Genomic DNA, 13,959 nt, shown 5'->3' on the forward strand with positions numbered 1-13,959 from the left:
GTTTAGGGAGATTTGGTTTGTCACTTCAAGCACTCCAAAATTTCTACGGATGTGCCACGGAGAGCATTCAGACGGACAGACATACTTTATTGATCCCGATGGAAACTGGGTTTCGTTACAGTCGCACCAACCAAGAATAGTGTAGAAATATAGCAATATAAAACCATAAATAATTAAATAATGATAAGTAAATAATGCCAAGTGGAAATTAGTCCAGGACCAGCCTATTGGCTCAGGGTGTCTGAGACTCCGAGGGAGGAGTTGTAAAGTTTGCTGGCCACAGGCAGGAATGACTTCCTATGACGCTCAGTGTTGCATCTCTGTGGAATGAGTCTCTGGCTGGATGTACTCCTGTGACTAACCAGTTCACTTTGGAGTAGATGGGAGACATTGTCCAAGATGGCATGCAACTTGGACAGCATCCTCTTTTCAGACACCACCGTCAAAGAGTCCAGTTCCACCCCCACAACATCACTGGCCTTACGAATGAGTTTGTTGATTCTGGTGGTGTCTGCTACCCTCAGTCTGCTGCCCCAGCACACAACAGCAAACATGATAGCACTGGCCACCACAGACTCGTAGAACATCCTCAGCATCGTCCGGCAGATGTTAAAGGACCTCAGTCTCCTCAGGAAATAGAGATGGCTCTGACCCTTCTTGTAGACGGCCTCAGTGTTTTTTGACCAGTCCAGTTTATTGTCAGTTCGTATCCTCAGGTATTTGTAATTCTCCACCATGTCCACACTGACCCCTTTGATTCTGACTGGTTGCATGGCCATCCGGGGGTGGGTGGGGGGGGGGGGGGGTTGGTGGTGCTGCAGAGGGTTATGAAATCAGCCAGCTCCATTATGGGTACTTGGCTCCAAGACATCTTCAAGCAGCGGTGCCTTAGAAAGGTGGTTTGCATTGTCAAGGACCCCACCAGCTCAGGACATGACCTTTTCTAACTGTTAACATCAGAAAGGAGGAACAGGAGCCTGAAGGCACACACTTAGTGATTCAGTAACAACTTCCTCCCTTCTGCCAGACGATTTCTAAATGGACATTGAACCCAAGAAGACTACCTCACTACTTTTTAAAAACTTTCTGTTTTTGCATTAACCTTAATTTTACTATTTAATATGCACAGATTCACGTATTTCATTGTACTGCTGCCTCAAAATTAACAAACTTCAGGACATATGCTGGTGACATTAAACCTGATTCTGATTCTTCGATAAGGGGCCCAAGACGTTTCTCACAATTCTCCAGGTAAGGTATAACTAAAGCCTTATAAAGCCCCAGCGTTACATTCTTGCTTTTATGTTCCAGTCCTCACAGAGTGCCGAGTGCCTCGAATACGCTTCAAGGGATGGTGGTGGAAGCAGATACGACAGAGGGAGTTAATAGGCATTTAGATAGATACATAGGTACCCAGGGAATGGAGAGATATGGACGCTCCATAGGCAGAAGGGATTGGTTTAGTTAGACATTTAATTACTAACTTAGATCAGCATAACATGATAGATTGTATTTCCTGTTCCTATGCTGTACGGTTCTATATATATGGTTAGGGTGCCTAAGAATTTTGCACAGTAATTCTATGTAAAAACAAAACAAATCTCATGCCATATGTGAGTGATGATAAATGTAGTTCTGACACGGGTCTCTGTTGTGGACTGAGAGTGGGAAGGGGGCAGGGAGAGGGGAATCATGCTTGGGAAAAAGGGGAAGGGAGTGGGAAGCACCAGAGAGACATTCTGCAATCATCAGTATACCAACTGTTTGAAATCAAATGACCTGGCCTGGTGTCTCAGGGCTGGGTGTGTCTGCACCCCCAGCACTCCACCCCCCTGCCCCTGGCACACATTCTCTGCCTCCTGTTCCACACCCCTTCTGCGGTGCACCATCTTCACCGTTCACCATTCCCAGCATTATTTGCTCCCGCCAGATTTACAAACTTGCTGTCCACTCTTTGTTTACAACTACAGTACTGTGCAAAGCTCTGAGGCACCCGAGCTATCTGTATACAGGTATAGATGTAGAATACCATATATGTCACCGTATATGAACCCTGAGGTTCATTTTCTTGTAGGCATTGACAGGAAAATAAAGGAATTCAATAGAATCAGTGAAAGCGATGCATAAATAAAGACTGAGAAACAACCGATGTCCAAAAAGGCAAATTGTATAAATATTAATTTAAAAAATGAACTAAATAACACTGAGAATATGATTTGTCGAGTCCTTGAAAGTGGGTCCATAATTTGTGAAATCAGTTCAGTGTTGAGTGAGTGAAGTTCAGGAGCCTGATGGTTGAAGGGTAATTGTTCCTGAATTTGGTGGTGAGGGACCTGAGGCTTCTATACCCCCTGCCTCAGAGGAAATAGCCTGGTTGGTGGTTGGTGGTGGTGGTGGTGGGGGGGGGGCTTCTTCGTGGCAGTGCTCCTTGTAAATGTGCTCAGTGTTGGGGAGGGCTTATCCTGTGATGGACCGGGCCATGTTCATTACATTCTGTAACCTTCTCTGTTCCTGGACATTAGTGTATCTACCCCAGCTCAAAAGGTCAGGATACTCTCCTTTGTGATCTAAATCGTAAACGAAATGCAAACCCTGGGTACGCTGGATGCAAACTACGTAAATCTCTTGAGCTGAGGAGTGGCGTCTCTACACCCTGTATCACTGGAGCATCTTCACTGGTTACATAAGTTTGTGATGGGATCATCAAAACAGACTAGGAATTCCACAGTGTCCGGCAGGGCCCTGGGGAGTGTTGTAGAACAGAAGGACTCAGAGGTCCGGGTCAATGGCTCCCCTAAAGGGGTGACATAGTTAGATACGGGGAGGAGGGTCTTAGGGGGCTTCAATGTTTCTTTCATTCATTCTATGAGTTTCTTGTTTCATGGATGTCTGCGAAGAGTAAGAATTTCAGGCTGTACACTGTATCCATTCTCTGATAATAAAATGAACTTTTGAACCTTGAAGGCAGTTGGCACGCTGACCTGTATCAGTCAAGACACTGAGCACAGGAGCCGGGACGTCATGTTGCAGTTGTTGGAGGTATACCATGAGGCTGCAACTGGAGTATTTTTATGAGGATTTGCGAGGATGTTGCCAAGACTCGTGGGACTGAGTTATGGAGAGAGGTCGAGCAGGGTGGGACATGACACTGGAGTGTAGGGGTGTAGAGAGGGTGGATACAGACAGTCTTTTCTTCAATAATTAGAGATTTGAGGGGAGAGAGGAGAGATCTATAAGAGCTATCAGGGGCAACCTTGCACACAGAGAGGGTGGTCAATACTGTATATGGAACGAGCTGCCAGAGGAAGAGATTGAGGCAGGTGTAATAACACTTTTAAAAGCAATTAGCAGGTACAGTATGTGACAAGAAAGGTTTGGAGGAATGTGGGGCAGACACAGGCAAGTGGGACCAGCTTAGATAGGCATCTTGTTCAGCATGGATGAGTTGGGCTGAAGGGCCTGTTTTCATGTTGTATAGTTCTTTGTCTCTATAGGACAAATTCTAATAGCAGAGAATAGAGTCATGGAGTCATATAGTACTGCAGCACAGAAATAGGTCCTTCAGCCCATCTAGTTCAGGCTGACCTGATCCCATCCACCTGTACATGGACCAAACCTTTCCAAACCTCTCCAACCAATGAACTACTCTTAAATGTAGAAATTGAACTCACATCTGCCTCTTCTTCTGGCCGCTTGTTCCACACTCTCAGCACCTTCTGAGTGATGAAGTCCCCACTCAGGTTCCCTTTAAACGTTTCACCTTTCACCTTAAACCTATGACCTCTCCATTTTGCCTTGTCCAACTTGAGGGGAAGAAGCTTGGTTATATTCTATCTATCTATCTATCTATCTATCTATCTATCTATCTATAGCCTTCGTAATTCCGTATACCTCTGTAAGAGCTTCCCTCATTCTCCTGCACTTCTGGGAATAAAGTCCTAACCTATTCAACCTTTTCCAGTAACTCAGGTTCTCAAGTTTTCTCTGTACTCTATTCGATCTTACGGATATCTTTCCTGTAGGTACACGACCAGAACTGGACAGAATACTCCAAATCTGACCTTACCAATGTCTTGTACAACTTCAACATATCATCCCATCTCCTGTACTCGAATCACCTGTGACTAAGGGCGTTTTAAATACTTCTGCGAGAGCCCCTGCAATTACTGCACCAGCCTCCCATGAGATCTGAGGGGGAGCCTTGTGAGGCCCTGGGGACTTATCCACCCTAATTTGCCTCAAGACAACAAGCACCCCCTCTCTCTAATTTGTATTCAGCTCCATGCTTCGGTGAGCACACTGATCTTCAAGCTTGTCCGACCTCCACTTTAGCTCCCGGTAGAATCGCAGTGAACCTCTTCTGCACCATCTCCAAAGCCTGCCACGTGCTTCCTGAACCTGCATCCACCACTTGCGCTGGCAGCTCGTTCCGCACTCTCACTACCCTCTGAGCGGAGGAGTTTCTCCTTTTGTTCCCCTTAAACATTTCACCTTTTTACCCTTAACTCTGGTCTCATCCAACGTCAGTGGAAAAAGCCTGCCTGCATTTACCCTGTCTCCACCCCTCATAGTTTTGTATACCTCTAAAAGACCACCCCTTCCTGCGCTCCTGGGAATAAAGTCCGAACCTATTTAATCTTTCCCTGTAACGCAAGTCCTCATGTCCTGGCAATGTCTGTGTAAAAGTTCCCTGCACTCTTTCGAGCTTGTTGATACCATTTGAGCAGAAGTTTGCAGCACTTCTTAAAATAAGTGTCAAGGTGCACTGTTTAGGCTTCTACTTGCAGAGACCACCAGAGTTATTCTTAGACAAGTAACCCGTGCTGTCAGTAAGTTCCTTATTTGTCTCACTGTGGTTTTCACAACATTATTCTACTGTATAATATGAACTGCAGTGCATCTGAGCCAAGAGTTGCTTCATGCTGTGTTTCAGGGTAAAGGAGATCTATGCGGCACAGAAAGATCAAAGGATCGCAGGGCATTACCGCATGGATATTGGCCCTTTGGTACAACTGGTCAAGTTCACAGTACATTTATTATCAAAGTATGTATACATTATACAACCCTGAGATTTGTCTCCTTACGGGCATTCACAACACAAGAACCCCAGAAAAACCCTTTTAAAAAAAAGACTGACAAACACCCAACGAGCAGAGAGAGAGAGAGAGAGAGAGAGAGAGAGAGAGAGAGAGAGAGAGAGAGAGAGAGAGAGAGAGAGAGAGAGAGAGAGAGAGAGAGAGAGAGAGAGAGAGAACGAATCGCGGGAACAATAGAAATAAGCAAATAGTATTAAGAATGAAAGTGAGTCAGACACGGAGCCCTGGAGCAGGACCAGGGCCTCAGCCTCAGTGCAGCGAAGAGCAGAGTAAACATGGCAGAGCAGCAAGCAGAACCGGCCCACGCCCACTCAGCTAGCCCCACCTTCCTGCATTCGGCCTAAACCCCTCCCATCCATGGACCTACCCGAGTGCTTCTTAAATGATACCACTGTACCTGCCTCAGTCACTTCCTCTGTCAGCTCCCTCCATAGACTCACCACACTCTCTGTGAAAAAAGTCATCCGCCCCAAGGCCCTTTTAAACCTTTCCCCTCTTGCCCTAAAACCCTGCCCCCAGTTTTGCTCTCCCCTACCATCCACCTCATCTATGTGTCCCATAATTTTAAACGTTTCTTTCAGTTCGCCACTCATTCTCCTGAGTTCTAGTGAATAAAGACCAACTCTGCCTATAACTCAGGACCTCTGGTCCTGTCAATATCCTTGTACATCTTTTCTGCTCTCTTTCTAGTTTAACATGCCTTTCTGATAACAGGATGACCAAAGCTGAGCACAGCATTCCACATGATGTTTCATCAATGTCTTTATTTTTACAAAACATACTTTGTAGGGACCGGAAGTTTGGATCGGTACATGGATAGGAGAGGTATGGAGGGCTGTGGTCCCGATGCAGGTCGATGGGAATGGGCAGTTTAAATGGTTTGGCATGGGCTAGATGGACAGAAGGGCCTGTTTCTGTGCTACACTGTGACTCTATAACACCCCAATTTCTATACTTGAAGCCCTGACTGTGTGCCGAGTGCCTTCTTCACAGCCTCTCTATCCATGGCATTTGTACCCTAAGGTCCCTCTGGTCTACAGCATTCCCGAGTGCCCTACCATGAACAGAATGCACTCACTGCATTAGCAATGCCCCGCGTCTAATAAAGAGGCCGCTGAGTGTATGTTCGTTTTTTTTCCGCTGGTGTAGCCCATCCACTTTTAGGCTCTACCAGCTGTGCGTTCAGAGACGCTCCCCTGCACGCCACTGTTGTAACGCGTGGTTACTTGAGTTCCTGTTGCCTTCCTGTCAGCTTGAAACAGTCCGGCCATTTTCCTCTGACCTCACACTCAAAATGCTGGTGGAACACAGCAGGCCAGGCAGCATCTATAAGGAGAAGCACTGTCGACGGTCTCGTTTCTGCTGTGTTCCACCAGCATTTTGAGTGTGTTGTTTGAATTTCCAGCATCTGCAGATTTCCTCGTGTTTCCTCTGACCTCTCTCATTAACAAGGCGAATTTGTCAACACAACTGCCGGTCACTGGATTTTCTTTTTTGTTCTACTATTCTCTGTAAACTTTAGAGACTGTTATGCGTGAGCAGGAGATCGGCAATTTCCGAGATACTGACATCACCCCGTCCGGCGTCATCAATTATTCCACTGTCGAAGTCACCCACTCTGATGTTTGAACAGCCTGCATGCTTTTTGTGCATTGAATTGTTGCCGAACGATTGTGGCCGGGCGATTTGAATACCACAGAAACTGTTCATCTCCTGGTGTTTTCACACCCAACAATCTCTAGAGTGCGAAAAAAAAATCCAGTGTGCGAACAACTAAGAGGCCGATTAACCTAATCGGCACCTTTGCACACTGGCTGTTTGTTCGTCCTTTTGGGTGCGGTCTTTTCACTATTTCTGTTGTGCTTCTTGCACTTACTGTGTATGCCGGCAAGAAACCAAATCTCAGGGTTGTATATATGTTGGCATACAGGTAATTTGTACTTTCATAATAAATTTTCTTTGAATTTTCATCATAAACGTTTAAATCATTGTCTTCCCCTGTGTTGTTGCAGTAGTGTAGATTCAGAGAATGTTACACGCCGAGTGGCCTGTTTCACTGCTCTCCCCACACGCTGACCAATGAAAACCACAAGACATGGTGAGTGAGGCCATTTGGCCCATCCCGTCTGCTCCTTTTTTCCCATCGTGGCTGATTTACTACCCTCCCCTACCCCCAACCCAATTCTCCTGCCTTCTCCCTCGGACTATTTTCGTTAGGTCTCATTTGCATCGAGGCAGGGTCTCGGCATGAAACGCCGACTGCCCGTTTCCCTCCGTAGATTCTGCCTGGCCCGCTGCGTTTCTGCAGCCCCTTCGTGGGAAACTAACAAGGTGTGACACTGCCCCCATACTGTAAATACCCATTTGGGAGTCAGAGAGAAACCAGCGGATTTCATGTACTTCCCCCATTTGAAAGGGGTTGGTGAGGTATGTTGTACGAGTGCTTTAAGAAGTATAATCTGCAGTTACACACCCTTCTCTGAAGCTCGGTGGGTATTACTTAACAATGATAGCAGCCCTAAGACTCAGAAAACAACCCGTTGTTCGGCCGGCAGCTGCCGACTGTGACATCACCCTTCCTCTTTCTGCCTCTGCAGATTCACTTCAATTGCCATTTCGCCGCTGCTGGGATCCCGTCTCTCCTCTTGGACCTACTCGCCGCCGTGCCCCTCCTGCGCACTTACCTGGATCTTTCGGTATGTCAACCCGTAGATTTCTTTTCTCTCCCTGGTTGTAAGGTACAGGTGCCTGAATTTAAATCCCTCTGCGGGAACACTCGAGTTCTCGACTGGGCATAGCTTGATGTATTTAGCGCTGTTAACTTTCATTTCAAGTTGCTCTCAGTCCACGGAAAAAAAACCCCGATGATTTTGAAGGCATTGGTCAGACCGCACCTGGAGTACTGTGAGCAGATTTGGTTCACAGTACTCCAGAAAGGATGTGCTGTCATTGGAGAGAGTCCAGAGGAGAATAATCCCGGAATAACGTATGACGGCCCAGGGCCGGGGAGTTTAGAAGAATGAGGGAGGATCTCATTGAAACCTGTCGAATTTTGGAGGACCTAGAGAGGGTGTTTCTCATAGTGGGGTAGTCCAGGACCAGAGGGCACAGCCTCAGAATAGAGAGACATCCATTTAGATCAGAGATGAGGAAACATTTATTTAAACAGAGGGTGGTGAGCGCACAGCCTCAGATTAGAAGGATGTCCCTTTAGAACAGAGATGAGAAGGATTTTTTTAAAAGTCAGAGGGTGGTGAATCTATGAAATTCATGGATGTGAAGTCATTGGGTATATAACCATATAGCCATATATCAATTACAGCACGGAAACAGGTCATCTCGGCCCTTCTAGTCAGTGCTGAACGCTTACTCTCACCTAGTCCCACCAACCTGCACTCAACCCATAATCCTCCATTCCTTTCCTGTCTATATACCTATCCAATTTTTTAAAAAAATGACAATATCGAACCTATCTCTACCTCTTCCACTGGAAGCTCGTTCCACACAGCTACCACTCTCTGAGTAAAGAAATTCCCCCTCGTGTTACCCCTAAACTTTTGCCCCCTAACTCTCAACTCATGTCCTCTTGTTTGAATCTCCCGTACTCTCAATGGAAAAAGCCTATTCACGTCAACTCTATTTATCCCCCCTCATAAATTTAAATACCTCTATCAAGTCCCCCCTTAACCTTCTACGCTCCAAAAAGAATATTTAATGTGGAGGTTGACTGGATCTCAATTAGTGAGGGGGTCAAATGTTACAGGGAGAAGGCATGAGAATGGGGCTGAGCGGGACCCATATAGGCTGACCTATATTAATACAGGCTGAGGGGGTGCAGTTACATCTCTAACAGAGGAGGAGTAAAGCGCACCTAGCAGGTCACCCTTGGATAAGGTGTAGCCGCCGCCCCCACCCCCGGTCAGGTTCACGTGGGGCCATGGGAGCTGGTGCATCTCACAAATCCTGGTTATGCGACCACTGACGCCAGGCAGACAATCTCTGAAGTGTATGGCTGGGGCCACCCGTCTTGTAAAGTCGCTGCCCAGAAGGAGGAAATGGCAAACCACTTCTGCAGAAAATGCCAAGAACAATCATGGTCATGGAAGAACCATGATTGCCCATGTCATACAACAAAGCACATAATGACTGACTGATATTGAAACAGGAGCAGCTGTACAAGATGTCGGTGAGGCTGGACTTGGAGTAGTGTGTGCGGTTCTGGTCATCCAGGATGTCATTAAGCTGGGGAGTGGATGTCATTAAGCACCAGTATTGGGGAAAGAAGGAGCTGTACCAAAGGGATGGGCTGCACCTGAATCGTGATGGGACCTGGATCCTAGCGAACTGCATAACTAGGGCGGTGGATAGGACTTTAAACTAAATCATGTGGGAGGGGGGGGGGCGTGGTTGGTGGGTGGGTTCAACAGATTGAAGAAGTATGGATAAAGTAAAAATGAAAAGTGTGGATAAAGCAAAAGAAGAAGATAAAAGAGAGGAAAGTAAGTGCGGAGTGAAGAAAAGTCAATTGCAAAAGAGTAAAAGATTACAAGATTTTAAAAGCACGATGAGTATATTTGAATGCATGTAGTATTTGAATCAAGGTCAGTGAACTTGTGGCTCAAATCAGTACAAAGAGGTATGATGTATTGGCCATCACAGAAACATGGTTGCAGGGTGGAGAGGATTGGGAATTAAATACCCTAGGGTATCAGGTAATACGTAAGGATAGGCTGGAAGGTAAGGGAGGTGGGGTAGCGTCTTAATTAAATATGAGATCAGGGCAATAGTGAGAGATGATATAAGATCTAAGGAGCAGAATGTTGAATCCATCTGGGTAGAGATTAAGAATAGTAAAGGGAAAAAAATCACTGGTGGAAGTTGTTTATTGGCCATTGAATAATAACATTATCAGAATCAGGTTTATTATCACCGGCATGTGTTGTGAAATTTATTAACTTGGCAGCAGCAGTTCAATGCAATACATAATAAAGAAGAAAATAATAATATTAAATAAATATATCAATTACAGTATACATATATTGAATAGATTAAAAATCATACAAAAAACAGAAAAATATATGTTAAAAAAATGAGTCGAGTTCATGTGTTCAATGTCCATTTAGAAATTGATGGCAAAGGGTAGGAAGCTTTTCCTGAATCGCTGAGTGTGTGCCTTCAAGCTTCTATACCCCCTACTTGATGGTAACAGTGAGAAAAGGGCATGCCCTGGGTACTGGAGGTCCTTAATAATGGATGCTGCCTTTCTGAGACGCCGCTCCCTGAAGATGCCCTGGGTACTTTGTAGGCTAGTACCCAAGATGGAGCTGACTAGATTTATAACCTTCTGCAGCTTCTTTTGGACAGTGATGTAGACTGTCTGAATGATCTCCATGGTACATCTATAGAAGTTTTTCATTTATTTATGTCTTACCAAATCTCTTCAAATTACTAATGAAGTATAGTCGCTCTCTTGCCTAATTTATAACTGCATCAATATGTTGGGACCAGGTTAGGTCCTCAGAGATCTTAACACCCAGGAACATGAAACTCCTCACTCTCTCTACTTCTGATCACTCTACGAGGATTGGTGTGTGTTCCTTTGTCTTACCCTTTCTGAATTCCACATTCAGCTCTTTCGTCTTACTGAATTTGAGTACAAGATTGTTGTTGCGACACCTCTCTACCAGTTGGCATATCTCGCTCCTGTATGCCCCCTCGTCTCCATCTGAGATTCTACCAACAATGGTTGTATCATCAGCAAATTTATAGATGGTATTTGAGCTGTGCCTAGCCACACAGTCATGGTTATAGAGAGTAGAGCAGTGGGCTAAGCACACACCCCTGACGTGAACCAGTGTTGATCATCAGTGAGGAGGAGATATTATTACCAATCCACACAGATTGTGGTCTTCCAGTTAGGAAGCTGGGGATCCAATTTCAGAGGGAGGTACCGAGACCAGATTCTGTAACTTCTCAATCAGGATTGTGGGAATGATGGTATTAAATGCTGAGCTATAGTCGATGTACTGCATCCTGACGTAGGTGTCTGTGTTGTCCAGATGGTTTAAAGCCGTGTGAAGAGCCCTTGATGTTGCATCTGCCGTTGACCTATTGTGGCGATAGGCAAATTGCAATGGGTCTAGGTCCTTGCTGAGGAACATGTTCAGTCCAGCCATGATCAACCTCTCAAAACATTTCAGATGTGAGTGCTACTGGGCGATAGTCATTAAGACAGTTCACATTATTATTCTTAGGCACTGGTATAATTATTGACTTTTTGAAGCAGTGGAAACTTCTGCCCATAGCATGAGAGGTAGAGAATGTCTTTGAATACTCCTTCCAGTTGGTTGGCACAAGTTTTCAGAGCTTTACCAGGTACTCCATCAGGACCTTCCGCCTTGCGAGGGTTCACCCTCTTTAAAGACAGCTTAACATCGGCCTCAGAGACAGAGATCACAGGGTTACCGGGTGCAGCAGGGATCTTCACAGCTGTAGTTATATTCTCCCTTTCAAAGGCATTGAGTTCATCTGGTAGTGAAAACATCGCTGCCATTCATGTTATTAGGTTTCACTTTGTAGGAAGTAATGTCTTGCAAACCCTGCCAGAGTTGCCATACATCCGATGTCACCTCAAACCTCATTCAAAATTGTCTCTTCACCCTTGAAATATCCCTCCACAAATCCTACCTGGTTTTAAATGACGCAGATCTAGCCTTCAGCTGATGACGTACCTGCTGGTTCATCCACGGCTTTTGGTCTGGGAATATAAAGTAAGTCTTTGTAGGCACACTCTCGTCCACACAGGCTTTAATGAAGTTGGTAACCACTGCAGCACTCTCATCCAGATTCGAAGATGAATCCCTGAATACAGTCAATTCCATCAATTCAAAGCAGTCCTGTAAACGCTCCTTTGCTTCTCTTAGATAGATAGATAGATAGATAGATACTTTATTCATCCCCATGGGGAAATTCAACTTTTTTCCAATGTCCCATACACTTGTTGTAGCAAAACTAATTACATACAATACTTAACTCAGTAAAAAATATGATATTCATCTAAATCACTATCTCAAAAAGCATTAATAATAGCTTTTAAAAAGTTCTTAAGTCCTGGCGGTAGAATTGTAAAGCCTAATGGCATTGGGGAGTATTGACCTCTTCATCCTGTCTGAGGAGCATTGCATCGATAGTAACCTGTCGCTGAAACTGCTTCTCTGTCTCTGGAGGGTGCTATGTAGAGGATGTTCAGAGTTATCCATAATTGACCGTAGCCTACTCAGCGCCCTTCGCTCAGCTACCGATGTTAAACTCTCCAGTACTTTGCCCACGACAGAGCCCGCCTTCCTTACCAGCTTATTAAGACGTGAGGTGTCCCTCTTCTTAATGCTTCCTCCCCAACACGCCACCACAAAGAAGAGGGCGCTCTCCACAACTGACCTATAGAACATCTTCAGCATCTCACTACAGACATTGAATGACGCCAACCTTCTTAGGAAGTACAGTCGACTCTGTGCCTTCCTGCACAAGGCATCTGTGTTGGCAGTCCAGTCTAGCTTCTCGTCTAACTGTACTCCCAGATACTTGTAGGTCTTAACCTGCTCCACACATTCTCCATTAATGATCACTGGCTCCATATGAGGCCTAGATCTCCTAAAGTCCACCACCATCTCCTTGGTCTTGGTGATATTGAGACGCAGGTAGTTTGAGTTGCACCATATCACAAAGTCCTGTATCAGTTTCCTATACTCCTCCTCCTGTCCATTCCTGACACACCCCACTATGGCCGTGTCATCAGCGAACTTCTGCACATGGCAGGACTCCGAGTTATATTGGAAATCTGATGTGTACAGGGTGAACAGGACTGGAGAGAGTACGGTTCCCTGCGGCGCCCCTGTGCTGCTGACCACCGTGTCAGACCTACAGTCTCCCAACCGCACATACTGAGGTCTATCTGTCAAGTAGTCCACTATCCAATCCACCATGTGAGAGTCTACTCCCATCTCCGTTAGTTTGTGCCTTAAGATCTTGGGCTGGATGGTGTAAAAGGCACTAGAGAAGTCAAGGAATGTAATCCTCACAGCACAACTGACCCCCTCTAGGTGAGAGAGTGATTTGTGCAGCAAATACGTGATAGCATCCTCCACTCCCACCTTCTCCTTATACGCAAACTGAAGAGGATCCTGGGCGTGCCTGGTTTGTGGCCTCAGATTCTGTATTATCAGCCGCTCCATGGTCTTCATCACGTGCGACGTCAAGGCAACAGGTCTGAAGTCATTCAACTCCTTTGGTTGTGGTTTCTTCGGTACCGGGACAATACAGGATGTCTTCCACTGTCTGGGTACTCTTCTCTGCTCCAGGCTCATGTTGAAGATGCGCTGTAGTGGTTCTCCCAGCTCAGTCGCACAGGCCCTCAGTAATCGTGGGGAAACTCCATCCGGTCCAGTCGCCTTGCTGGTACAGATCTTCCTCAGTTGACCTTCCACCTGTGCAGCCGTAATCCTGGGCGTGGGCAAGGTCTCCTGTGAGTGGCTATTTTCCTGTGAGGGAAGTAAGCCTGGTGTGGATTTCTGTGGTGAGGATGAGATTGAGCTGTCGAACCTGTTGAAGAAGTTGTTCAGCTGGTTCGCTTTCTCCACATCTCCACTTATGTCTATACATTCTTAGTCTTCACTACTGGCGCTGCAGTCTTCAGTCTCTGCCTATACTCAGGGAGGAGAAGTTCAGCCAGGTGATCAGACTTTCCGAAGTGAGGGCGTGGAATAGCACGGTAGGCATTCTTGATGGTGGTGTAATAGATGTCCAGTGTGTTGTTTCCTCTCGTATTGCAAGTGATCTGCTGATGGTACAGGCAATAAACAAAGAA

General features: G+C 45.8%; 1 protein-coding gene across 1 annotated transcript in view; it reads left to right on the forward strand.

Annotated features, from left to right (window-relative positions):
* Positions 1-7,690: 7,690 nt before the first annotated feature.
* The window catches only part of LOC140715595 (sialic acid-binding Ig-like lectin 14), a 39,874-nt gene continuing 33,605 nt past the window's right edge, over positions 7,691-13,959 (forward strand). Inside the window, exon 1 of the mRNA XM_073027961.1 lies at positions 7,691-7,792. The gene's annotated coding sequence lies outside the window, so the exon portion shown is untranslated. The remainder of the gene's footprint in view (positions 7,793-13,959) is intronic.

Source organism: Hemitrygon akajei, chromosome 24 (assembly GCF_048418815.1).
Source record: "Hemitrygon akajei chromosome 24, sHemAka1.3, whole genome shotgun sequence".
Taxonomy (NCBI): Eukaryota; Metazoa; Chordata; class Chondrichthyes; order Myliobatiformes; family Dasyatidae; genus Hemitrygon; species Hemitrygon akajei.